A 16,373-nucleotide genomic window follows, 5' to 3' on the forward strand; every position below is an offset into this window, starting at 1 on the left:
ACGCAGGCAAAACACAGACTTACATTACCCAGAATTCTCAGAAAATTGCAGCCCCCAAAATACTCTGTGGTGAGGGCTGCGGTGTAGAGAACTGAACTACACTACTCAGAATTCTTGGAGATGTCCAGGTGCCTGTGTGGCCTGCCACTCAGAGGCCTCCACAGTGAGAGCTGTGGGGGCTGAAGGCAAGAATACACTACCAGAATCCCCCAGGGCTTGCAGCTCCCAGACACCTGTCTCTTGAGGACTGCATGGGCAAGATTTGTATTGCACCACCCAGACTCCTTAGGGGTGTCCAGGCAGGCCTGTGGTGTGCTGATACTGGGAGCCTTGATTGTGAGGTTTACTTAGGTAGGATGGTCTGCACTGCCCAGAATAATCAAGTGCAGACCATCCTACCTAAGTAAACCTAGACCTCTGAGGTCAGGAATGCTTGAGCAAAGTGGACTACAATACACAGAATTCCTGGCGCCTCAGAGTTGTGAAAAGCAACTATAGTGTGGGCTGCACCAACCCAGCATCAGGCTACAATGTCCATGATCCTGGGGGTTCTGAAGCACCCAGATGCCTCTGTAGTGAAGGCTGCTTGGGATATGAGGGTAATTCTGCTACTTGCAGTTCCCCATAGGCTACTGGAGTGAGGGCTAAATGGGAAGAACACCAGTCTCCACTGCCAGGGTCCTCCAGGGCACTTGAGATAGCATGTGGCACACAGCTCTGATGATCCTGCCTGGTGAGGGCTGTGTGGGCAGAACACCAAATTAGACTGTCAAGAATCTCTGGGAATAACTGTGCAACTCCCAGAGGCATTCATGGTGAGAGCTGGGAAACAAGGAAAGATAATTCAATCTAGAATGCCCCAGGGCAAGGGGTGCACCCTGCAGCTCCCAGAGGCTGCTGGGGGATCGTGTGAGCTCAGGGTCTCACAACCTTGAAAGCAGTCAACATGGGCTGGGATTTAACTGCTTTTCTTAAAACCCATGACGTTAAAATTTGGCAGTCCTTGGCTACATCACTCAGTCACTTGTCTACACTTCGCAGAGGCCTCTGTGTTGACCTGCTTTTGGCCTTCTGCCCTTGGGCACAAGAGTGAAGTGTCCAGGGTCTCCCTGCAGGTGCTCATGTCTGTGCCACTGCCTGCCTGGCCCCTGGCTACAGCAGTGTGTGGCCTGGTTGAGTCCAGGGACCCGGGTCTTAGTCTCTTGGCCTCCCTTTTCTATTCTCCTGAGATTCCACTTCTGGTGATGGCACAAATAAACACAGCCAGACTTAGTTAAAGAAGTGGGAATAGATCCTATTCAGTAATAGCTGAGGCTACAGAAAGGTGCTGAGAGAAATAAGAAAGACTAGCCACACTACTACCACTTCAGTTTAGCAGAAGCCTGCACTAGGCGTGGCCATCAGGGAGTGGTGCCTGTGCGCATGAGCAGAGTCTGGCACTGGGTGTGGTCATCAGGAGTGGTGCCCCTGTGTATGAGCAGAGTCTCACACTGGGCGGGGTAGCAGGGGACAGTGGCTCAGGTTCCAACTTTGTCCTTCCTTCTTCAAGGTGAGGACTAGAGCTCTTGTCTCAGGAAAAACTGCAAGCGTGCTGGGTCAACCACCAGGGAGCGACAGACTGGCCTCCAGGATACATGCAGCTTGAGGGTACTATGGGTCATGTGTGTGGGGATGCGGAGCTCCTCCTCAGACCTGCTTCTGCTCTGAGGAGGTCCTCCTAGCTCGAGGCCGCTGGGTCCTCGGTGTGTGTCAGGTCTGAGGAGATACTCCCAGGTCAGGACGCTGGGTCCTCCGTGTGCTTCATGTCTGAGGAGGCCCTCCCAGCTCGGGGAAGCTGGGTCCTCCGTATGCCTGGGGTCTGAGAAGATACTCCCAGCTCAGGGACGCTGGGTTCTCTGTGTACCTCATGTCTGAGGAGGTCTTCACAGCTCGGGGACCCTGGGTCCTCCGTGTGTGCCTCGGATCTGAGGAGGCCCTCCCAGCTCCGGGACTCTAGGTCCTCCGTATGCCTCATGTCTGAGGAGGCCCTCCCAGCTCCGGGACCCTGAGTCCTCTGTGTGCCTCGGGTCTGAGGAGGTCCTCCCAGCTCGGGGACGCTGGGTCCTGGGTGTGCCTGGGTCTGAGGAGATACTCCCAGCTCGGGGACCCAGGGTGTGTGCCTTGGGTCTGGGTCTGAGGAGGTACTCCCAGCTCCTGGTGTCTGAGAAGGTGAGAAGGTCCTCCCAGCCCAGGGACCCTGGGTCCTCCGTGCACCTTGGATCTGAGGAGATATTCCCAGCTTGGATACGCTGGGTCCTCAGTGTGCCTGGGATCTGAGGAGATAATCCCAGCTCAGGGAACCTGGGTATGCCATGTACCTGGAGTCTCCCAGCTCGGGGACCTTGGGTCCTCCATGTGCCTCCTGTTTGAAGCAATACTCCACCAGCTCGGTACCCTAGGTTCTCTGAGCAACTCTGGTCTGAGGAGGTAACTCCTAACTTGGGTACCCTGGTGGGTCATATGTATGGAACGGAGAGTTGCCTTCTCAGCAGACTCAAGCATACTCCCACCTCGGAGACAATGTGGTTCATGTGTATGGGGACTTGGAGCTTTCTCTTACAGCAGACTCAGGAATACTCCCAGCTTGGGGACACTTTGTGTTGTGTCTACAGGGACTTTAGGGTCCCTTCTCTTTAGCCTCAGTGAGACTCACAGCTTGGGGACACTGTGCATCAAGGCTATAACTCCATTCTAAGACCAGCTGTGGGTCAAGGCTATAGGGACACCTAGAGCTCCATTCTTTTCAGACCATCCTCAGGCAGATAACTTACTTGGAGACACTGTGGGTCACCTGTGTAGGGTCATCCAGAGGTCCCTTCTCCTCAGAGCAACCTCAGAGGGATGCCTCGCTTGGGGACACTGAGTCATATCCACAGGGATGCTCTTCTCAGACTAGCCTTAGAGAGATCCTGGCTTGAGGATTCTGTGGGTCATGTCTATAGGCATGCCCAGAGCAGCCTCAGAGAGATCTTCCAGAAACTTCTGGATAAATAGGCGGCAGGTGAGGAAAAGGGAAGTGTGAAGAGAAAGCAGATTCACTCCCTGTGCCCATTTGAGAGCTGAGGAGGGAGCCTTGCTCTCCTTCATTATTTCAGCAAGGTTTACTTTGGGGAAACATCCCTTCAAGAGGCTCTGATTACTTGTCATCAAAACACAGCTACTTTGATGATTTCTGGCACAGAGGGAGGAGGAATTGTTCTAACTGCTTATTTTTACTGTGTTAAAGCAGGAAAAATATTAAAAAATGGAAAAGTAGATGTATGAAACCCACAAGGTTATTTAAGTTTAAATATGTTATTTCTAATAAGCCAGAATTTGTGAAAAAATATTTCATGGATTTTATGGAACTAAATTAATCAAAATTTTGATTGAGAATACATTTTGTCTTTGATTGAGCAAGTGAGTTTATTTGGCAGTGCATTTGTAATGGTATACTGTGTTGACATTCTACATCTGCTGAAATATCTTGACTATATAATGCTTTGGTATTATACCACAAAGTTAATTGAGGAAATTAATTTTAATTAATTGAAGTATTTATTTTAAGTAATGATTTCATTCTTTCCTCCTAGATCATGAACATTTTAAGTAAAGCCAGAATTTGTTATAAGTCAGTTAACACTCAACCGTGGACCCCTATGTTCCTGGTTTTTGTCTCAATGGGAGATCTGTAAGCATCATTTTAAACTTTTTAAGCTGATTGATCATTCATAGTTTTTTTTATTTTAATCTTTTATTAATGTTTTTTTTTTACTAGGAAATTACCCATTCCCTCTAGGTGTCCAATTTTATGTAGTAGGTTTCTGCAGTTTGATTTTTAATTTCTTCTCTAACTTTGAACTTCTGCTATTTTTATCAACAATGTTTTTAAATATACTTTTTAGTTTACCTTGTTTTGATTGAATTATCTTGTTTGTCAGTTCTCATTATCTCAAAAAGTTTTAATTATCTTTTTCTTATTAAGGTCTTTGGGACAGTGTGTGTAACTTGGTGGCAGAGAACTTGCTTAACATGTGAGAGTCCCTGGGTTCCATTTCAGCACCACACACAGACAATATGTCTTTGACAGGACCCAAGTGTCAGGGGAATTGTTCAAAATATTATGTATTTACACAAACACACACACACACACAGAGATCTTTTCCAAATTGGGTTGAAATTATTCTAAGAAAATTTGCTAATCAATTTAATAGAAAGAAAGAGGATGGTGATATTTTAAAATTCCTTCTATTGATATTACATGATATTCCAGCTTAAAACCACTGAAATAATTACAGTGTGTAAGAGAAAAGTCAATAGATTCTTTTAAAAAAACAGATACATTTACCAAAAATAGACTTTTTTAAACAAACATTTTCTACTTTTTCAAATTTAGAAAGCATATTCGAATATCTTATTATTAAAGTCTTACATTTCATCAAGTAGTTAGTTTCTCTTATTCCTTGCAAGCAAGGGAATTGACCTTCTAATAAGCATGCTTTATATATTGTCAGAAGTTCTTTTTGGAGAACTCTATTAAGTGTTTCTCATATATTCAAAATATCATTTAAAAGCATACCAGTGACCTTTTGATTTCATCAATTTTAATTTCTTTTGAAATAATGTGTGTATATATTAGTACTTACTAAATATTACTTTGTGTAGGAAATGGCCTGATTTCATTTTATATAAATGCTGGTACTCTATGTGCTTCAAAGGTAGTTTTTAGAATAGAGTTGAGTATAACTCATATTTTGAAATCATTAAAAAAAGTACATATACTTTTTACCATATTTTAATGAAGTAATATAAGTGGAGATTAGACATGTTAATATCATGAGCTGAAAAATAATTAAATATAGTTGAATTATTTTGGGGTGTTCAACATAATGGTTTCCACCCTCTTCTATAAATGCCCCAGTTATTTCATATTATATGCTTGGTTTGGAGTTATTCTTTTAAATTTATTTATGGTGATGAGAATTAAGCTCATAACCTTGACTATGTTAGGCAAGCAATGAATTTCAGCCCTTTTAAAATATTATGTTGAGACGGGATTTTGCTAAGTTCCTGAGGTATTGAGGCTGGCTTCAAACTTTGTGATCCTCCTGCTTCAGTCTCCAAAATAGCTGTGATTACAGTTCAAAGTGCCTAGTATGGCCTAGAGCATTTTTATGCATTATCATGTTTCTAATTTCTTTTTTTCTCTCCAATACACATTTATTCAACTAAAACAAAACATCTTTAAACATATTTTAACAATGTACAAATATATTCACAATATAATCTTCTGATTAAAAGACTCCAACAAAGTTTCCAGTATCTCAACAGAATTTACAACTGCCTACAATAATTTGTAGATTGGTTTAGTTTACAGTTAAATATATTGCCTTGTTTAAGAAAAATTATTAATACAAATGTATGATTTACAATATCACCATTATAGCAAGAAAAAATAGATTCATAAAATGTCTTTAGGCATTTATTATGCCAAGTATTTAAATTATTATTTTTACTATGACATAAGAATAATATTCATTTAGTACTAAAAGATTTTATTAGTCCAGATACACTGAAGAGTTTCCAGGAAGTTCCAAAATAAAACATGACTATCCTTTCTATGAAATAAATAGAACAGCAGCAATCCCTGGGTATCCCTTAAACATAAACTATAAAGATTCCATTTATTAGTTAGGCCTTAAGTATAAAAATAAAAAGAAAATTTTAGAAACTAGTTAACACTACCAGCCAGAATTTGTTTTTCACTTGTGCATGTCTAATATAAGCAATTTCAACATGAAGTATATATTTTAAATTAACATTTTTTTCTAACTTTTTAACTCATTCACAAGCCAAGTGTTTACTCTTAATCACAGAATCAACTTATTTCTGAAAATAACCTATAGAAATAGTATGTAAACACACATACCTTTGAGATAGATTAAGAACATCCTATATTCTATGGATCAAAATGCAAATATCTCTGTAACATATGTAAACTAACACATTAATTTGGGATATATGGATACATTACTATATGCATACATATGTACACCATAAAATAAATTCTGACAGTGTTCTTAATGATATCATACTTCCCAGCCTCAACTACTAGAAAAAGAAAATTAAAACTTTGTTTAAAAAAAGAAAACAGTTTTTATAGTAACTTTGCAAGTGAAAAAACCAAACAAACAAAAATCAATGCTCCTTTTTACACTGGACTGAGCTCTAAACAATTCATAATCAAGAATCTCTTCAGGAATTCCCCAATATCACAGAAAATAAAATTTTCTCTCTATTCAAGAAGTCTGTTAATTTCTGATATTTTGTCTTAAAAACTGCATTCCAAGATACTAGGTAGCCATGCTAGTTAAATTCTTCTGGCTGCCCACTTGCACCTAATGTAACCATACAGGTTGGCACCCTGTAGCACAACACCCATGATAACCATGCCAACCATTTTACTCTGAGGGAGAAGAGAGCACTAAAGGCAAATATCACCCACAGCACTGGACAGGCAATTAGTCCTAACCAAAAGATTCTTGATTCAACTTTTGAAACAGTTTTATTCTCCTGAGGAGATGCCTTCCTGGACTCAAACACCCAATGACTCTTTCCATCCTCATCAATATGATTCCACCACCCAAGGCCTACCATCAGTCTCTACATGTGGCATTCTTCACTGCCCAAAATTCACGTGACAACAACAAGATAATTGTCACCATACAAGCAATAAAGCTGCTGCTCCACAATTCACAGAGAAGATAGACTATAATGGCACAGACTCAGAAGAACAAATGGAAAAATGATGCCACTGGATGTGGGATTTTAGATTTTCTTGGTCTATTAGTTGTCTCTTCTTCTGCATCAAACAATGAAACATCTTCAGTGTCATCATTGCTGTCCTGAGTGCAAGGCTCTGCCAGCGTCTCCTATTCCTACATGATTGCAGGGTACCCCTACAGGGCAGGTCACAAGGGAGCTGATGAGGTGCCTGGAGGTCACACCCCTTTCACTTCCTCCCGTGCATGACATGCAAGATGGGCCAAGGAAAAAGACCACCCGCACCCCACCCACCACACAGAGCATTTCTACAGCCCAACATCGGATCCACCCAGCGCTGGGCTTTAGTTGAGGATGGGCTTCTCCTCTCCACACCCCCAAGCTTCCCGAGCTTGGGATTCCTGGGTCACTCCTATGAGGGCCTCGGAGCACCCAGATCACCTCCACGACAACTACCCTTGGTCCTCCATCCTTCCCGCCCACTCAGCTCTTCCTCAAGATGAACAGCCAGAGGGGACACAACACAACCACCCCTGTGCACCCAGCTCACCCCACAAACCCTGCAGGAGGGACCCTTCCATCCGCCAAGCTTAGGCCACCCACTCTCCGTGCCCACAGTCCCTCACCTCATGTTTCTAATTTCTTAATAATTTTCTAATCTATATTATAGCCATTTTCTCCATCTAAATGGTCATCAAAGTCTTTTTTATTATTCTGAGAGGATATTTAATGTGAATATACTTTATGATGTGACACATCTGCTCATAATAGGCTATTTCTATTGTAAGAGTATTTTAATTCTGATATTTTGATAGTATAATGTGAATGTACTTTATGATATGACACATCTGGTCACAATAGACTATTTCTATTGTAAGAGTATTTTGATTCTTAACTGTTTTTCAGGCTTAACATTTTTCTAAGAGTGGTGATTGTTCACTTTCTATTTGATTACACAAATAAGGCACTGATTTAAAAAAAAATTGTGGTGCTAGGGATCAAACCCAGGGCCTTCTGAATTCTGGATAAGGTATGCCAACACTGAGATATATGCCAGCCCCATAGATTCTTTGTTTTTATTAGCTTTATGACTAGCTATATCAATGAGAAACTTACATAGAAATTCAACTACTTTTGAAAACATTCAAGAGTTTGGGCATCCAATATTTTTATGATTTCTAAAATATAATTTCCCCGTAAAACATGAGAATATCTAAGATCACTCATAAACCATGCTTCCATTGATGTTTCTCTAGTTTTACCACTTCTGAAGAACATCATGGAGGAAACTGACTTTGATATTCTTTTCAATTTTTCTTTTTTTAGAAAGCATCATAAGTTATTGTCACAAATTCTGTTTACATTTTTCGTTTAAATATTTTTCCTAGTGGCAATTATTTGATGATATTACTGTTGAAGGGTATACATAGAAACAAACGAAAGATAAGAATTCCTTGGGATCAATGATTCATTCACAATGAATCAATCTGCTCTTGTAACATACTTTTTATCATGACTCTTTTGAAAAAGTTCAAAAATGACTTGAAATAGTGTCTCTAAAATGTAGATTTTTTTTCTCTAAAGTTTTGAAATTTTTAGAGAGAAAATCCAGAACCTAGCAATAGCAAAATAAATAATGATAAATAAGTTTAAACATATTATTACTTTAGTATAAAACATATAAAATAAGCATTTATCTTACATTATGTTAGTTTGACACATTTTTTTGTTATAAATGCTATTAACAAAATGCAGAAGTAGTTAAGAATGTCAATTATTAGTAATTGACATTCTGAGTAATTAAATGAGCAGGTATTTGAAAAATATAGCCATGTCTTAAGATTTTATTTTAGAGAAGTTTTATGTTTATGCAGAAATTGCAAAGAAAATGCAGAGATCTCCTATGTAACTTCTACCCAGTTTTTTTTTTCTCTTATGACTTAAGTGAGCTATCTTAGATGTGTTAACTTCATACATGATTTTTCATGATAAAGAGATACTGATATGCTCTTATTAACTAATGTCTGTGTTTCCTTTGAATTCTCAGTACAGCCTCTTTCAGTTCCAGGACCCCATCGAAGATCTCGCAAGACAGTCATCCTGTCTCCATAGGCTTTTCTTCATAGCAACAGTTTCTCTGACCTTCCTTTCTCTGATGCCCTTGATGTTTGAGGAGGACCTGACAGTTGAGAAGTACCTATCAGGTACTTTATAGATTTTCAGTTGATCTTTTTCTCATATGTAGACAGATTATGGATTGGAGAAAGCAGAATAGAGATGAAGTGTTATTCTTCATTTCATATCCTTAAGGTGCTCACCTGAGTGATGTAGTGTTTGCTAGATGTCTCACTGTGAAGTTATGTTTCTCTACATGTACACATTATATATATTGTTTTGGAGTAAGTCACTATGCAGAGCCCCCTCTTAAGGAGTGGGAAGTTAGGCCTAACACCTTGAGGGCCAAATGTCCACCTCAATAACTTGAAATTCTGCATAAGAGGTTTTTATTTAGCCTCTTTTGTTTATCTGTTTAGTCATTTATTTGTAAATAAATGAGCATCTGGATATTTACTCCAAGATTTTGTTTGTTATCCAACTCTATAGTACTTTGTTGCTTACTTCATTCGTGCTTGAAGCCTTCGGGAATAGCTTTGACTATTCTTTCCACTGGGAGTTCTTTCTATTGTTTCCTGTTTTCTTTTAACAGGAAAGAATCGTATAATACCCTCAATTAGGCCTTTTACACTTATAAAACATTTCACTGAGGCTTTAAGTACAATATAATATCCTTATGAAGACTCTAACATATATAATATGCACTGAAATAATATGAGTTTGTTATCAATAAATATCATTAATGATAGCACTGGCTGATATCACATACACATTGAGACCCCTAGAAAATAACATGTCAAACCTTCAACCTCATAAGATATCCTCACAGAGAACTAGGAAAAATATAATATCTTCATTGAGGCATTTGACACATATATGAAATCCTTGTGGAAGCCTATGTCACATAAAAATATTCTCAATAAGATCTCTAAAACTCACATAAAAACTAAGTTCTTTGACACCTATAATATTTTCAATGAGTCCTCTACACATATAATCAATGAGGTTTCTGACATATAATGTCCTCACAGAGGTTTCTAACATGCTCAATATCATTACTGAAGCCTGTCAGTCATAAAATATCCATGAGAGCCTATGACAAATAAGGAAAAAACACATTGAGGCCTCTAAAACACAATGATATTTTTATTCAGAGTTCTCACTAAACACATTAAACTATTTTAAAAGGCACTGTCTTCACTGAGGGCTCTGGCATATAATATATTACTGACTAACTCTTTTGACAACTATAATATTTTCAGAGAAGACTCTAAAACATATGATATCATAAGTCCTTTGACACAAGTCCCATTGTCACTAAGGATTCAAATGCATTTAGTATTCTCACTGAGGCATGTGACCCTAATGGTATCCTCACTGAGGCTGTTGACAATAATGAAGTACTGGTACTGAGACATCTGACTCAGGAACAGCCTTGCTGAGGTGGCTGGTGCATTTAAAATACTCCCTGAACCATCGGAGAGGTATAATATACTCCCCAAGGCCTCTGACTTCCTGAGGTCTTTGAAATATTTAATATCTACATTGACACCTACAGTATGTATAAGAGTCATACTGAGGTCTCTAATACTAACAATAAAGTATTGGAGACATCTGAGATGTACAATTGGGTAACAGAGGTCTCTTGCACTTAGAATATCTCTTGATGCCTCTGGCACTGCCATCATGTACTCACAGAGGTCCCTTTCTATAGGAGAAAACTGAGGCCTCTGACAAGTATAGTAAGTTTACTGCAGACTCTACAAAATATAATGTCAAAGGTGAAGCCTGTGACAAACACTTTATATTGTCACTGAGGAATCTTCCACATATCATCATTGAGGCCACTGCCATGAACAGGATATCTGTACTGTGACCTTGATCCCATTCAAGGGGATGGATTGGTGAAGCTTCAGAAACTCTGGTAATACCCTGGAACTGGACTCTGATACTTAATATCCATATGAAGCCTCTAAACATAAAATAACCACGCTCAGGCCTTGGATATTTTTATAATAGCCTCAGAAAGGTTTCTGACACTCATATCACATCCTCAGTGAGTCTTCCTCTAACGCCAACATGAATCCTCCCTGAGGCCTCTCACAATCACACCCTATCTCCTTTGAATCCCAAAACACTAATGACATTCTTACTGAGGACTCTGAAATGGATATCATCCTCATACAGGACAGTGAGATCAATATAATATCCGCCCTGAGGCTTCTGTCATTCAGAAATATCCTAATCAAGGCTTCTGACACTCAAGGAATATCACACTGAGTGCTCTGGGGCACCAGAAGTCCACACAGATTTAGACCCTCTAGAGTCATCCAAAAGTACTGAGGCCTCTGTAGGTAACATGAGGTACAATGAGTCCTCAGAGCCATATATGTCTCATTGAGGTCTCTGACACATATAAAATTGCCACTGAGTATTCCATTCTATGTACAGTATGGAATGAATCATTTGACCCCGTATTTTCCTCACTGACCTCTGAGAGAGATTCTATTCTCAGTGAGGCCTCTTACACATATTAGATCATCACAAAGGCCTGTGGTGTTCATTTCATAATCTCACTGAGGCCTTCCACACTGATATTCTCTCTACCCTGAAAACTTCATCACATACAATGTCCTCACTGGGTACCCTGGCACTGCCATCATTATTCTCAAGGAGGCCTCTGACACATAGAATTTCCTCACTGAGAACTCTGAGCCCTAAAATATATTCACTGAGGACAAAATCCTCAGGAAGTCCTCTAATATTCAGAAGTTTTCTTCACCTCACAGTCATATAAAATAGTAAGTGAGGATTCTGACACTTATACTATCTACCCTGAGGCCTCTGACACAAATATTTAACAATCCTAATTGAGGCCTGTGGTGATAACAAAATAAACTCAGTGAAGTCTGACACATATCACATCCTCACTGGGGCCTCTGACCTTGACAGAATATCTTCAGTATGTCCCCTAACAAATGTATTATTCTCACTCAGGCTTTTGATCCTCAAAGAACTTTCACATATAATATGCTAACAGAGTCCTTTTTCTTATTACAGCACATATATGTCCTGACTCAGGGCTATGGCACTTAAGAAACATTCTTATGGAGGTCTCTGACACTCATGTAATATCCTTAGTGAGTCCTTCTCTGACACATTGGATACTCACTGAGGATTTCTTGATTATCTGACATTTCTTGATTATCTCACTGAGTCCATAAACACTCCTATTCTATTTATTGAGGATTCTTAAGTGTACAATATCTTCACTCTGATCTCTATCACTCATATCCTCTCCTTTCTTGTTCCTCTGACAGTTGCACAACTTATTCATAGAGACTTGTGAGACTCAAAAAATATCCTCAATCCTCTTGGCCATCAGTGTATATATCAGCAAGAGCTCAGGCACACCTAAGAGCCTCACTGACAAAGACCCCTATTGTCTAAAATATTAAAAAATCACTGAAGACTCTGAAAGTACCGTCCTATCAACACAGATCCTTCTGACACTTTTAAGTATCCCCTTGAAGTCTCTGACACAGACAATAACTCCACAGAGGACTCTGACTTGGACATAATGTTTTCACAGAGTCCTGGATCACATGTATGATTTTTCACTAAGGCTTCTGACTATCAGTTCATAGCCTTGCTCTGGATTCTGACAGTAAATATCCACATGAAGATTCTAAGGTATATGATAGGATTACAGAGGCCTCCTACTCTTACCATAGTTACACTGGACTCTGACCCCTGCAATATCCTCATTTGGGCTATGATATTTATATAGAATTCTCCTGTGTGTCTCTTACCCTGATAGGATATCCTCCACGCCTCCTCTGTCATTCATATCCCATACTCACTGAGGCATCTGACATTCATATACAATCACACTGAAGGTATGTTCACCCCTAATCAACTTCCTGAGAACTCTGAAACTTAAAATGTCCCCACTCACAGCTCCAAGAATCACATGATATCTTTCCTGAGGTCTTTGAAATCCATATAATAAACTCCTGGAGGATTCTGATGTATAGAAAGTCCTTTCTTGTCCTCTGACACTAACTTAGTATATTCACTGAGTCCTGTGATAATAACATTGTAGTCTCACTGAGGCTTCTGAAATAAATGAAATCTTCATTCAGGGTTCTCATACCTTCTACCCACACTAAGGCCTCTAACACCTGGTATCTGCCCTGGGGCCTCTGACAAACAATATTTTCCCTTAGCCCTTCAACAAGAAAACTATCCTCAGCTAGGCCTCAGACACATTTTGAATGTCCTCCCTCAGGGCACATTCAATGCCTCTTCCCTCAGGCGTCTGATGCTCATGTAATATCAACACTGAGGCCTGTAGCCCATATACTTGCTGAGGCCTCTGACACACAAAATATTATCTCTGAAGATTCAGATGCATGTGATATTCTCAGGCCTCTGACATATCCTCCATTGTCACTAAGACTTCTGACTCAATGAGGTCTGTGACCCTAATAGTGTCCTTACTGAGGCCTCTGACAGCAATGAAGTATCAATGCTGAATCCACTGACTCAGTTAAAAGCCTCACTGAAGATTCAGGAGCATTTAATATCCTACCTTAAACCTCTAGCAGATATAATATACTTTTTTAGGCCTCTAACTCCCTGAGGACTTGACACATACAGTATCTACATTGTGACCTACAGGACCTAGAAGAGGCTTACTGAGGCCCCTAATATTAATGATGTAGTATTGGAGACATCTGACACATGTAATTGACTAACAGAGGTCTCTTCCACTTAAAATCTTTTTGACAGCCATCATATACTTATGGAGACCTCTTTCCATAGGAGAAACCTGAGGCCTCTGACAGGTATAGTAAATTTACTGCAGCCTCTATGAAGTATAATATCCAATGTGAGGCCTGTGACAAACACATCACATTCTCACTGAAGCTTTGGACACATATCACATCATCACAGAGGCCTCTGACATCAATAATATATCTAAACTGTAACCTTGGTCATGTTCACATTGTTACTGAGGCCTCAGACAGTCTGGTAACACCCTGGCTCTAGTCTCTGACACTTAATATCCATGAGAAGACTCGGCCACCTACAATATTCTCACAGAGGCCTATGTCAAATACAGTGTTATCACTGAAGTTTCTGACACTTAAGATATACTGATTGTGGTCTTGGACACTTTTATAATAGCCTGAAGCAGGTATCTGATACTCATATCATATCCTCAATATATCCATTCTGAAACTCCCATGATTCCTCCCTGAGGCCTCTGACATTCACATCATATAGCACTGAGTCCACTCACACTGGTAACATGCTGCCTGAGGACTCTGCAGTGGATATCATCCTCATGCAGGACAATGAAATGAATATAATATCTACCCTTAGGCTTCTAAAGCTCAAATAATGACCTCCATGAGACCTCTAACACTTAAGTACTATCTTACCAAGTGCTCTGGGGTACCTGATGTCTGCACAGATTAATGCTCTGATAGATATTCAAAATATAACTGAGACTTCCAAAGGTTACATAGTATGTACAATGAGTCCTCTGACACATGCATGTGTCTCATTGAGATCTCTGACACATATGAAATCCCCACAGAGGGCTCCAACCTTTGTAGAGGAGGGACTGAGTCATTTGAGCCCATATTTTTCTCACTGACCAGTCTAAGAAAAAATTGTCTTCTCAGTAAATCCTCTTCCATGTAATATGTAGTCATTAAGGCCTCTGATACTCATTTCATAATCTCACTGAGACCTTTCACACTGATGTTCTTTCAACCCTGAAAACTCCATCACTTACAGTGTCCTCACTGGGTACCTTGGCACTCCCACCATTATTCTCAATGAGACATCTGACACATAGAAGTTCTTCAGTGGAGGGCTGTGGCTCAGTGATAGAGCACTCGCCTTACAAGTGTGAGACCCTGGGTTCGATCCTCAGCATCATATAAAAATAAATAAACAAAATAAAGTTAGTGTGTCCTCTATAACTAAAAAAATATTAAAAAAAACTTACTCACTAGAAATTTCATCTCTAAAATATACTTACTGAGGAAACTATTCTCAATAACACCTCTCCTAGTCAGAAAATTTTCTTCACTAAGGACCTTCATAGTCACATAACAGAGTGAGTGAGGCTATGATACCTACATTCTCTACCCCTAGTCTCTAACACATATAATCAACTCTCTGAGGCCTCTTAAGAGAAAATACCCTGGTTGAGACCTATAGTAATAGCAAAATAATCTCAATGAAGACTTTGACACCTATCACATCCTTATTAAGGCCTCTGAATTTGACCAAATATCTTCAGTACATCTTCTGAAAAATGCATCAGTCTCAATGAGGATTCAGACAGTCAGGTGATAGCCTCCCTCTGGACTCTGACACTAAATTTCCATATGAAGGCACTGTCACATATAATAGGCTAACACAGGTCTCTTCCTATTACAGCACATATATGCCCTCACTCAGGCCTGCAGCACTCATGGAACATTCTCATTGAGGTCCCTGACACTCAGGAAATATCCTCAATGATTCCTCCTCTGACACTCAATATTGTGTACTTATTGAGGGCTCTGAAATTCCTTGATCATCTCACTGAGTCCATAAATTTTTCTGTCACATGTATAATAAACTCACTCAGGGCTCTCACACTCATGTCCTCTCCTCCCAGTTGCCTCTGACACTTACATCACATATTCACAGAGGCTTGCTGTATGTAGATAATATTCTCCCTCGACCTTCTGTCTGTCCCTCAGTTAATAATATCTCAATGAGAGCTCAGGCACAACTAAGAGCCTCACTGGCAGAGATCCTAATTGTCTAGTCATATTTAAAAATCATGGAGGGCTCAGACAGTATCTTTCTGTCTACACAGACTCCTCTGACATTTTAAGTTTCTCCTTGAGGTCTATGACACAGACACTCTCCATGCAGGACTCTCACCCAAGCAGTACAAATGCTCAGACCTTTGACACAATTATATCCCCAGTGAGGGGTGTGACACTGATGTAGCCTCTTCCCTGATGACTCTAACACTCATAATGTTCTCACTGAGTAGCCTGGCACTCCTGTCACATCCTATGTGAGACTTCTTATACAGAATTTCCTCCCTGAGATCTTTGAGGCATTGATTAAACATTCTAAGATCTCAAATACATTCAATGCCTCCAGCTAAGCCTCTTGCAGTCAGATATTTTCCTCACTGAGGATGTTCATAGTCTTGTAATAGTGTGATTGGGGGATCTGAAACATATTATATACATTGAGTTCTTGGACATATGTATTCAACTCACTGAAAACTCAGAGACAATACCCTAGCTGAGTCCTGTGGCAATCATTGATTAATCTCAATAAAGCCCCTGACACATTCTCAATGAGGCCTGTAGCTGGATAATATTTTATTATTGATTTCTGGGTCACATATGTGATTCTCGCTAAAACTT

The 16,373-nt window shown here is 39.9% G+C and overlaps 1 pseudogene; it reads right to left on the reverse strand.

The window, feature by feature from the left end:
* Positions 1 to 6,317: 6,317 nt before the first annotated feature.
* On the reverse strand, positions 6,318 to 6,743 carry LOC144256254 (Golgi apparatus membrane protein TVP23 homolog B pseudogene; annotated as a pseudogene).
* Between the last annotated feature and the right edge of the window lie 9,630 nt (positions 6,744 to 16,373).

The sequence above is a fragment of the Urocitellus parryii genome, chromosome 7 (genome assembly GCF_045843805.1).
Source record: "Urocitellus parryii isolate mUroPar1 chromosome 7, mUroPar1.hap1, whole genome shotgun sequence".
Classification (NCBI taxonomy): domain Eukaryota; kingdom Metazoa; phylum Chordata; class Mammalia; order Rodentia; family Sciuridae; genus Urocitellus; species Urocitellus parryii.